This window comes from Macrobrachium rosenbergii, chromosome 12 (genome assembly GCF_040412425.1).
Source record: "Macrobrachium rosenbergii isolate ZJJX-2024 chromosome 12, ASM4041242v1, whole genome shotgun sequence".
NCBI lineage: Eukaryota > Metazoa > Arthropoda > Malacostraca > Decapoda > Palaemonidae > Macrobrachium > Macrobrachium rosenbergii.
The window spans coordinates 29,774,038-29,784,472 of record NC_089752.1 but is presented as its reverse complement, the minus strand read 5'-3'; positions in this window follow the sequence as shown (position 1 = coordinate 29,784,472).

Below are 10,435 nucleotides of genomic sequence, written 5' to 3'. Positions count from 1 at the left end.
TACTTTTTATTTGTTGTTTAACAGTAACAATGTGATAGCAAAATCGATGAAGCAAAAATGTCTTAGCTAAAGAGATTAAGAAAGAAATCAATATTATATATATATATATATATATATATATATATATATATATATATATATATATATATATATATATATATATATATATATATTGAAAATAAACAGCGAAGTTAATTCAAGTTTCCTCTAAATTTTTTTGAAGCGAAGACGAAAAGAAATTCCACTAATTTTCTATATATTTTCCCTAAAGAGAAGATGATCCGGTCCTTTTCAGAAATGAGGGAATGACACTATTCTTCAGCAAGTGTCGATAATCTACTGTGTATGCTGACGACCAAGGCAACACCGCCCTTCCCTCCCCCACCCCAATTCGGACGACCAAATCAAGCGATTAACGACCACACATGCTCTGACCATTAGGACCGGAATTCTAATTCTCAATTTCTCGCCGGACTTCATGCCATTCCAGCCCTTCAGCCGAAGGTGGATATGGGTCAAACGTCCCGCCATTGGAGAGCGTGTGACCCTTTCGCTTTTGTGGATAAGTAGCGATTACGAAGAGGATCTTTGGCCCATTCGCGCGGCATTTTATCACCGGGGACCGATACCCGTGGCAAACTCAGGCGCTGGGTTTGTGCCGTGGCAGAAAAAATCAATTGTTATGTAGATGACCGCTTCCTTAACACCCTCCTGTCCTTTCCTCCTCCTCCCACACTGCTCCTCCCCTCCACCTCCCACTCCCCGACGCCCTCCCACCGTCTTGCCATTGTCCTCCTCCGTCGTCTACCCCTTCCCCGCCCCTCAAAAAGTTTGTCGTTTTCGCCCCAGAATTTCCCTGACTCTCCTCCATCCTGAGGTGCTGGAACGGTCAATAACAATTTGCGTCTCTAATGGACCGTAAGTCGTCAGTGAGGTCTTGAAAAAAGAAAAAAACAGAGACAGCACAAACAAAATGAACTGCCTTCATATCACGAGAATCCTCTTTCACTGTCATCCTTCCGTCTGTCAAAACTGCGGACAGCTAATAGCTCATTACCAGTCCCCACAGCATCCCTTAACAGCTCTTCTATGCTCATCAGCGGCTGGAACATTCAACGTGAGCCCAATGCCTTTTGAAATTATCGCACATCGGTCACTCTTGAGGGACACTTGGTAGTCAGTGACCATCGGCCAAACGATTTGTGACAGTCGATGTTAATGTCACCCCTGGGACGGTAACGGCAGAAAATAACGAAAACAATTATGCTCCCATACACTGAAAGTATATATATATATATATATATATATATATATATATATATATATATATATATATATATATATATATATATATATATATATATATATATCTATCTATCTATCTATCGATCGATCTATATATATATATATATATATATATCACATGAAGCCATTTTCCTTACACAGGGGATAGTTCATAAGAAAATAAATTAATTACAAATAACACTGTCACACACTCTTAAACTACTGCATCTTGGATGAACCCCCGTACAGAAAACTTCCATAATTCTAGTTGCTTCAGACACCTACACAGAAAGCTAACCAGCAGTAAATCGAACTGTCCTACACACAGTGCGTCACGGACCCCTATCGTGCTCACATTCTCCCACTTCCTGGATGTTAAGGCCCTTCTTTTCCAATGCTCTTTTAATCCCATCTATCCATTCATCTTTAGTTTTTCCTCTTCTCCTTCCTCCCAACATTTCTGAAGTGCATATTTTCTTCACCAACCTAACATCCTCCATTCTTTCCACATGGCCAAACCATCTCAAGTAACACTGATCCATCATATCACATATGCTAATCCTTTTACCAATTTTCTTATCTCTCCACATTGCTCACCATTTCCATTCTTGCTGGAACACACTTCACTTCCACAGAGAAGATCTAACCTAACCATAAACAAGAGGTTATTTATGTTTTAACATGGCAAACGATTTGAAAGGGATTAAACGAGAGCTAAAACAAGAGACTCGTGATCCGACGCAGAATAAATGAGGGGTAAATATCTGAAAAGTTTTGCACAAGAAGTTAGTTTCCTAAAGATTAATAATAAGAAACGGTCTGAAAAATAAACTAGTAATCTGGGAAATGTTCGATAAAAGGTTACTGATCCTGGAATACTTAAACAAAGTGTCAAGTACCTGCAAAGATATAAATGTAAGACTTATAGACAATGCCAGATATCCTCAAGGGTTTCAAAGAAGTGACCAGCCACCTGAAAAGGCTTAGATAAGATTTTGCAAACTAAACCAATGCCCCGTTCTCACCTGAACCGTATTGTATATGGTCGAGATTTTTTCCTACATATTCCTGTTTAAAACCTTGGACCTCTGTTGTGATCCCATTCTAGAGATTTGTAAATGGCCCCACCTTATTTTCCCCACTTCATAATCAGCCTCCCTTAGAAGAGGCGTTGTTACCCATCTGGACATAACTGAAATCCCTTTATCAAAGGACATTTGAATCAAGTTTGGTTGAAATTTACCATATGGTTCTGGAGAAGTCGCAAATGGGAGAAGCTTGCCACAGGCAGACAGACAAATACGGAGAGCGAGACGGGCTACGGAAAAACTTCGGCCACAAAAGTTCACCCGCTTCAGCTCAAGGCGCTACAAAAGCTTAACAAGAAAACAGTAAGCAGAAAAGCTTTGAACACAGGATCAGTAAACTGAAAACTTAAAATGAAAAGACTAACGGCCTGTAGAGCTTTAAATGAGCAAAGTAATGAAAGCATTTAAAATGGAGGTCAACTGATTAAAACGATATAAAAATTATATTACACTCGTGAAGCATTACAGACCTTATACGATGCTCACAGTAAAGGTTTTCGGAGAGGTAGCCTATAAAGATACGAAAAAGTAAACAACAAATGATGATGAAGTCCTAGAAATTTATTAGCGACAGCTTTTTCTCATAAAAGGAATATAAGGGCTTCAAACCAGCGTTAATGACCCGAAAATGTTTAAACAAAAGATCACAGCTCTGAAACGGTACGATTAAAACCAAATTAACATTGAAAACATGAAAAGAGGAGACAATATTCTCTGAACAGAAACATAGACTATACTACAGTCATGAAAGGGTGAAAATGGAGAAGTTTTACAAACGTGCTAACAAGAGATTTGATTGCTTAAGTGCAAGAATGTTTTAAGCTGAAGCATAATTACTGCCTCAATTAAACTGGCACAAGACTTCAGTCCTAGAAATTATTAAAAAAGACAGCGATCCTAAAAAAATATAAAAAACTGAAGCCCTGGGATATAAAGAGACTGTACATATTTACATAAAAGAGTGTAATGTTAAGAAGTCATAACTAGCGAGACTGAAGTTCTGAGAACATATGGCCAGAGGATTTGAACCCTGAGAAGATACATATTGGGGATCGAGAGAAATGTTGTCATGAGAAGATATAAAAAAAAAAAAAAAGACTGAAAGCTTGAGCAGATATAATAAGAGACTGAAGTGATATAATATACAAACACGACCATACTCTAGGCTACTATAAACACAAATAACTCCGAGAAAATACAAACACACTGCAGCTCTGAAAAGTTAAAAACAGGCGACTCCAGTTCTAAGAATATACGTAAAACAAAGCAGTTTTAAAATGATAAAACAAATTTTTTTCGAAGGGAACACAAACAAATGATTGCATTCTAAGAAGACGACACAAACAAATGATGGCAGTTCTGAAAAGATATAAATAAGAGACTGGAGTTCTGAGAAGATCAAAATAAGAGACTGTAGTTCCAAGAATATAAAAATAAGAGACTACAGTTCGGAGAAGATACCGATAAGAGACTGCAGTTCTGAGAAGATAAAAATACGAGACTACAGTTCCGAGAAGATAAAAATAAGAGACTACAGTTCTAAGAAGATACTGATAAAGCGACTGCAGTTCTGAGAAGATGAAAATCAGATATTGCAGTTCTGAGAAGATACCGGTAACAGACTGCAGTTCTAAGAAGATAAAAATAAGAGACTGCAGATCTGAGAAGATAGAAATAAGAGCCTGCTGTTCTAAGAAGATAAAAATGAGAGACTGCAGTTCTGAGAAGATAAACATAAGAGACTGCAGTTCTGAGAAGATACCAATAAGAGACTGCAGTTCTGAGAAGATAAAAATAAGAGACTGCACCTCTGAGAAGATACCGATAAGAGACTGCAGTTCTGAGAAGATACCAATAAGAGACTGCAGTTCTGAGATGATAAAAATAAGAGACTGCAGTTCTGAGAGGATACCGATAAGAGACGACAGTTCTGAGAAGATACCAAGAACAGACTGCAGTTCCGAGAAGATAAAAATAAGAGACTGCAGTTCGGAGAAGATAAAAATAAGAGGCTACATTTCTGAGAAGACACCGATAAGAGACTACAGTTCTGAGAAAATACCAACAAGAGACTGCAGTTCTGAGAAGATAGAAATAGGAGACTGCAGTAATGAGAAGATAAAAATAAGACACCGCAGTTCTGAGAAGATACCGATATCAGACTAAAGTTCTGAGAAGGTAACAATGAGAGACTGCAGTTCTAATAAGATACCGACTAGAGACAGCAGTTCTGAGAAAATAAAAATAAGAGACTGTACTTCTGAGAAGATAAAAAATAAGAGATTGCAGTTCTGAGAAGATAAAAATAAGAGACTGCAGTTCTACGAAGATATCGATAGGACAATGCAGTTCTGAGAAGATAAAAATAAGAGACTGCAGTTCTGGGAAAATACCGATAAGAGACTGCAGTTCTGAGAAGATAAAAATAAGAGACTGCAGTTATGAGAAGATAAAAATAAGAGACTGCAGTTCTGAGAAGATAAAAATAAGAGACTGCAGTTCTGAGAAGATAACAATAAGAGACTGTAGTTCTGTGAAGATAATGATAAGAGACTGCAGTTCAGAGACGATACCAATAAGAGACTCCAGCTCTGAGAAGATAAAATTAAGAGATTGCAGTTCTAAGAAGATAACAATAAGAGACTGCATTCCTGAGAAAATGCCAATAAGAGACTGCAGTTCTGAGAAAATAAAAATAAGAGACTGCAGTTCTGAGAAGGTAAAAATAAGAGACTGCAGTTCTAAGAAGATATCGATAGGACACTGCAGTTCTGAGAAGATAAAAAAAAGAGACTGCAGTTCTGAGAAGATACCGATTAGAGACTGCAGTTCTGAGAAGATAAAAATAAGAGACTGCAATTCTGAGAAGATATCGATAGGACACTGCAGTTCTGAGAAGATAAAAATAAGAGACTGCGCTTCTAAGAAGATATCGATAGGACACTACAGTTCTGAGAAGATAAAAATAAGAGACTGCGCTTCTAAGAAGATATCGATAGGACACTGCAGTTCTGAGAAGATAAAAATAAGAGACTGCGCTTCTAAGAAGATATCGATATGACACTACAGTTCTGAGAAGATACCAATAAGAAACTTCAGTTCTGAGAAGATAAAAATAAGAGACTGCAGTTCCGAGAGGATAAAAATAACGGACTCCAGTTCTGAGAAGATAATAATAAGAGACTGCAGTTCTGGGAAGATAAAAATAAGAAACATCAGTTCTGGGAAGATAAAAATAAGAGACTGCAGTTCCGAGAAGATAAAAATAAGGGACTACAGTTCTGAGAAGATAAAAATAAGAGACTGCAGTTCCGAGAAGATAAAAATAACGGACTCCAGTTCTGAGAAGATAATAATAAGAGACTGCAGTTCTGGGAAGATAAAAATAAGAAACATCAGTTCTGGGAAGATAAAAATAAGAGACTGCAGTTCCGAGAAGATAAAAATAACGGACTCCAGTTCTGAGAAGATAATAATTAGAGGCTGCAGTTCTGGGAAGATAAAAATAAGAAACATCAGTTCTGGGAAGATAAAAATAAGAGACTGCAGTTCCGAGAAGATAAAAATAAGGGACTACAGTTCTGAGAAGATAAAAATAAGAGACATCAGTTCTGAGAAGATAAAAATAAGAGACTGCAGTTCCGAGAAAATAAAAATAAGAGACTGCAGTTCTGAGAAGATAAAAATAAGAGATTGCAGTTCTGAGAAGATACCGATAAGAGACTGCAGTTCTGAGAAGGAAAAAATAAGAAACTGCAGTTCTGAGAAGATAAAAAAATAAGAGAAAGCAGTTCTGAGAAGATACCAATAAAAGACTGCAGCTCTGAGATGATACAAGGAAGAGATGAAAATACTGAAAACTTCTCAGCAATAAACTAGGGTCGGTAAGACGTCAACACGAAAATATCAACTCCGGGTCTGATTTTATAGTTATCAGAGGCGTCCATGGCCAGAAAGACAAGAGGAGAATCGCAGAAACAAATGCGGTGGGAAATGGCTATTATAAGCAGATGTGAATTAGGGAGGACTAAGCCATAAGGGCATGAGGACGATCGTGGGTGTTTTTATGAGGTCTTGCTGGTGTGTGGGGAAGGGGGGTGGTTTGCCCCGGTGGATTAATTTTGTGGGTGGAGGGATTCCATGCATTATTATTATTATTATTATTATTATTATTATTATTATTATTATTATTATTATTATTATTATTATTATTATTATTATTATTCGCAAGCGTTCAGGAACAAGCTCAAAATGCTGTTAACTTTTCGAAAGGATATCTCGAAAAAATGTACAAGTCTAAAATAAATGCAGAAAAAAAGCAGAGCACTTTAAAATACTCATGAGAATATTGAATAAAGCAAAGGCAAACAGCTAAGTAAACAAGTAATTATACACAAAAACACAGCAATAGGATGAACTGAAGAAATAAAAACCTTAAAAAAATACTTTACGATATCTGAATTGACAACGACTAAGTAACATACTGAAAAAGTGTACTCAAATGTCGGAATAAAAAGTAAACTTTAACTGGACGACCTAAAAATATATTACCAGAATAAGACCTAATGTAAAACTCCAAAACTTTTGTATCTATATGAGATATGAATGAATAAACCAATGACGTCTGCATTCATAAATATAATACACACACACATACAAACACATATAGCCTATATATATATATATATATATATATATATATATATATATATATATATATATATATATATATATATAATATATATATATATATATATAATATATATATATATATATATATATATATATATATATATATATATATATATATATATATAGCCTATGGGCAAGGAAAAAATAGTTCGTTATACTCGAAAGAAGAGGTAGAAATGCCTCTTGATGGAAGCAGTTTAAAGATTCTTAGAAAACATAAGCTGGGAGAGAAAAACAAAGTTTGGTATTAGTAGGAAAGGAAGAATCAGAGTACAGGAAAAACAGAGGCAGGGTGAGAGTTCCAAAGCTTGGCAGTAGAAAGGAAGGAACGGTCACTCAACCGACAGTGTAATCCGAGGGGGAGAGGGCTGACAGTTGTAACGAAAACATCTCATGTGTGGGTATGAACCCATGAAAACCATTATGATCATTCACATGCACTAGCGGATCCAGTGGCGGGGGGGGGGGCCACCTGGGTATGTGCCCCCCGCCATGAAAAAATAATGACAAAATAATAACACTGAAGATTTAGACAATAATAACATAAATGAGAAATATAAAAATGGGAAAAAAATAAAAATCTATTATAGAAATAATAAAATTCAGAGAGAGAGAGAGAGTATATATATATATATATATATATATATATATATATATATATATATATATATATATATATATATATATATATATATATATATATATATATATATATATATATAATATATATATATATATATATATATATATATATATATATATATATATATATATATATTATGAAGACTGGTGCCCCCAATGAAATTTTTCTGGATCCGTTAGTGTTCACATAGCTGAAACTGGTGACAGTGTCTAACAGATTATGTAAGATGAAATACAAATGATAAACTGTTGTATTCAACCCGAATATTTATTATTGTCTGATCAACTTACAGTGAGAGAGAACTACTCTCCTTGTGTGTTTATATTGAAGCTCTTCTTCATTAAATTTCTTCGCTTGCGTAAGTGTTATCGGCGATCCCTTCCTACCCCATTTCCGATCACTTCGCAACCTCTCCCCAACGCCTCCCTTCACCGCCCACCGAACTCCTTCATCTAGAAAGATGAAGAAGAATGTGCGTCGTTCATTTTGGCAAATTTCCGGCTTGTGTATCGTTATCTTTATGACTTCCAGGAAGAAGAAGAAGAAGAAAAAGAAGGTGAAGAAGCCTAGAGCAATACCAGGGATGTGGAGAACCGTGATATAGGGACCCGTGGGGGTGGGTCCCAGAGGCGGAGAAGTCCAAGTGCACAGTAGCCACTTGATTGAATGAAAATATAGATGCTTTTCTTTTTCAATCACTCTTCCTCCTCTTTTCCTTGTCAGCAAGTGGAGGAAGGAAGGAAAGAGAGAGACAGAGAGAAACCCATTACCCAGAAGCGGAAAGCCCTCTCAATAAGCCCTCAGACGATAACAGAAGCGGGAGGAGTAAGCGCCGACAGGAACCTAAGACACTCCTTCGGGTGTTTTCAGTAAAAGCTTTTGGCATCATGACGCGGGAAAGCAACGGCAGCTGATGGCACCGAGGTGGCTTCATGAAGGCTCTCCATTGACTGAAATTCGCCCGATAATGCTCCGGCGGCGAAGTCGGTGTCAAGTGGCACCCGTGCGTGCTTGGTGGGCCTCAAAGACACCGGATTCTGATCGTTGGATATCAATCGACTCCTCTCTCTCCCTGCTCCCTTTACCCCCTCGTGTTTACACTGGATGCCTTGACCAAACAAATGAAGGGTTTATTATACCGCCATCAGATCAAATGGGGCGCAAATCATTCTCTCTCTCTCTCTCGTACACTCATCACTGCTCTATCAATGCCCTGGAGTGAATGACTCTCTCTCTCTCTCTCTCTCTCTCTCTCTCTGAGTGTGTGTGTGTGTGTGTGTGTCTCTCTCTCTCTCTTGCAAGTTCATCATCACTCTATCAATGGTAAATACAGGGGCATTTTCCTATGCCCTCGGCTTTTCAATAGAAGCCTTTGTCGATGTGGGTATACTTAGATTGAAAAGATATTTACCCAGCTCAGGATGACACGTACGTAATTAGGCAAATCTCTTGACATTATCAGTGCCTTCAGTGTCCCAAGGGTATGAAAGGGCATGAGAGGTCCCTTCTGCGTAACAAGATAAAGGAAGATCAATTTCGTTCACCCAATTTTCCTGACGTCCTCACTCGTTAACAGCCGTGGAGAATATCCGTACCAAGTTCGAAGTCTCATATTTTTGCCAAGGCTGTTGATACTAATATTATTCTTAATTAAGAGCCTGTTATAAAGGACATTAACATGAAATTCAGGTTTCCAAAAAACAGAATACCAGCACAGGAAAAAAAAAAGATAAAATTGAGTAGAGTAAATACCAAATTTAACTGCTGAAATAGAATTAATCCATAAGTATAAAAGCATAAAAGCTAAAAATCCTATAAGCAAGACGAGGAAAGTGAGCTTCAGAGTACCCTTAAAGCATACCCTGGCTTCTCTATAAAACGTAGAAATAATACGCCTTTGCACTGCACCTAAAACTTACATCTTTCATTTTTAATATACGGTATAAACTGTTATTCACCATCTTTCCATGCCTTTATATCATATGAAACATACTGATAAAAATAACTCTATCTCCAGTCAGTAACAAAAACGGAATACGAATTAAAATTGAAGTAAACCGAATAAAAAATAAAAGCAAAGGCGATCATTTGTGTGTTTACGTGCGTGACAAAAATGGGCTTGACTCCGCCGAAGACGATATCTCTTAATACGCTTGTGCTCTCGGTTATAAGTATACATCCTGGCAAATCTACACATGCGCGACTACAGGCTAAACGTTAATAGAATCTCCAGCAATTGCGCTCATTACGTTTCATCTGCCGAGCTGTAACTGTTGATGGCACGCGATTGTATCAACGGAATTAGCGACGATTTAGCAGACAACGAAACGAGTAATTGGTGTATTTACTCTCCGGATAACTGTTTTTTTTTTTTTTTTCTTGGGGTATCGAGTCTCGGAAACCTTTCGCTTCTCTGGAAACAGAGTCTCCGTAGAGCTTTGTTTTCCTTGAAGCTTTGAGTCTTGGTAGTGCTTCCTTTTTCCGCAGTATCGAGTCTTTCTAAAGCTTTATTCTCTTGGGGTAATGAGTTCTAGTAACTATTCGCTTCTCTGGGAGAATCGAGTCTCTGTATAGCTCTGTTTTCCCTGCAGCACTGATTCTTGATAATGCTTTGTTTCCCTTGGATTACTTCATTTTGGTAACACATTTTTTTAAAATACTGAGCCTAACGTAATGCTTCTTTGTCTTGGAGAACTATATCTCTGTAACACCTTATTCGCATCAGAAC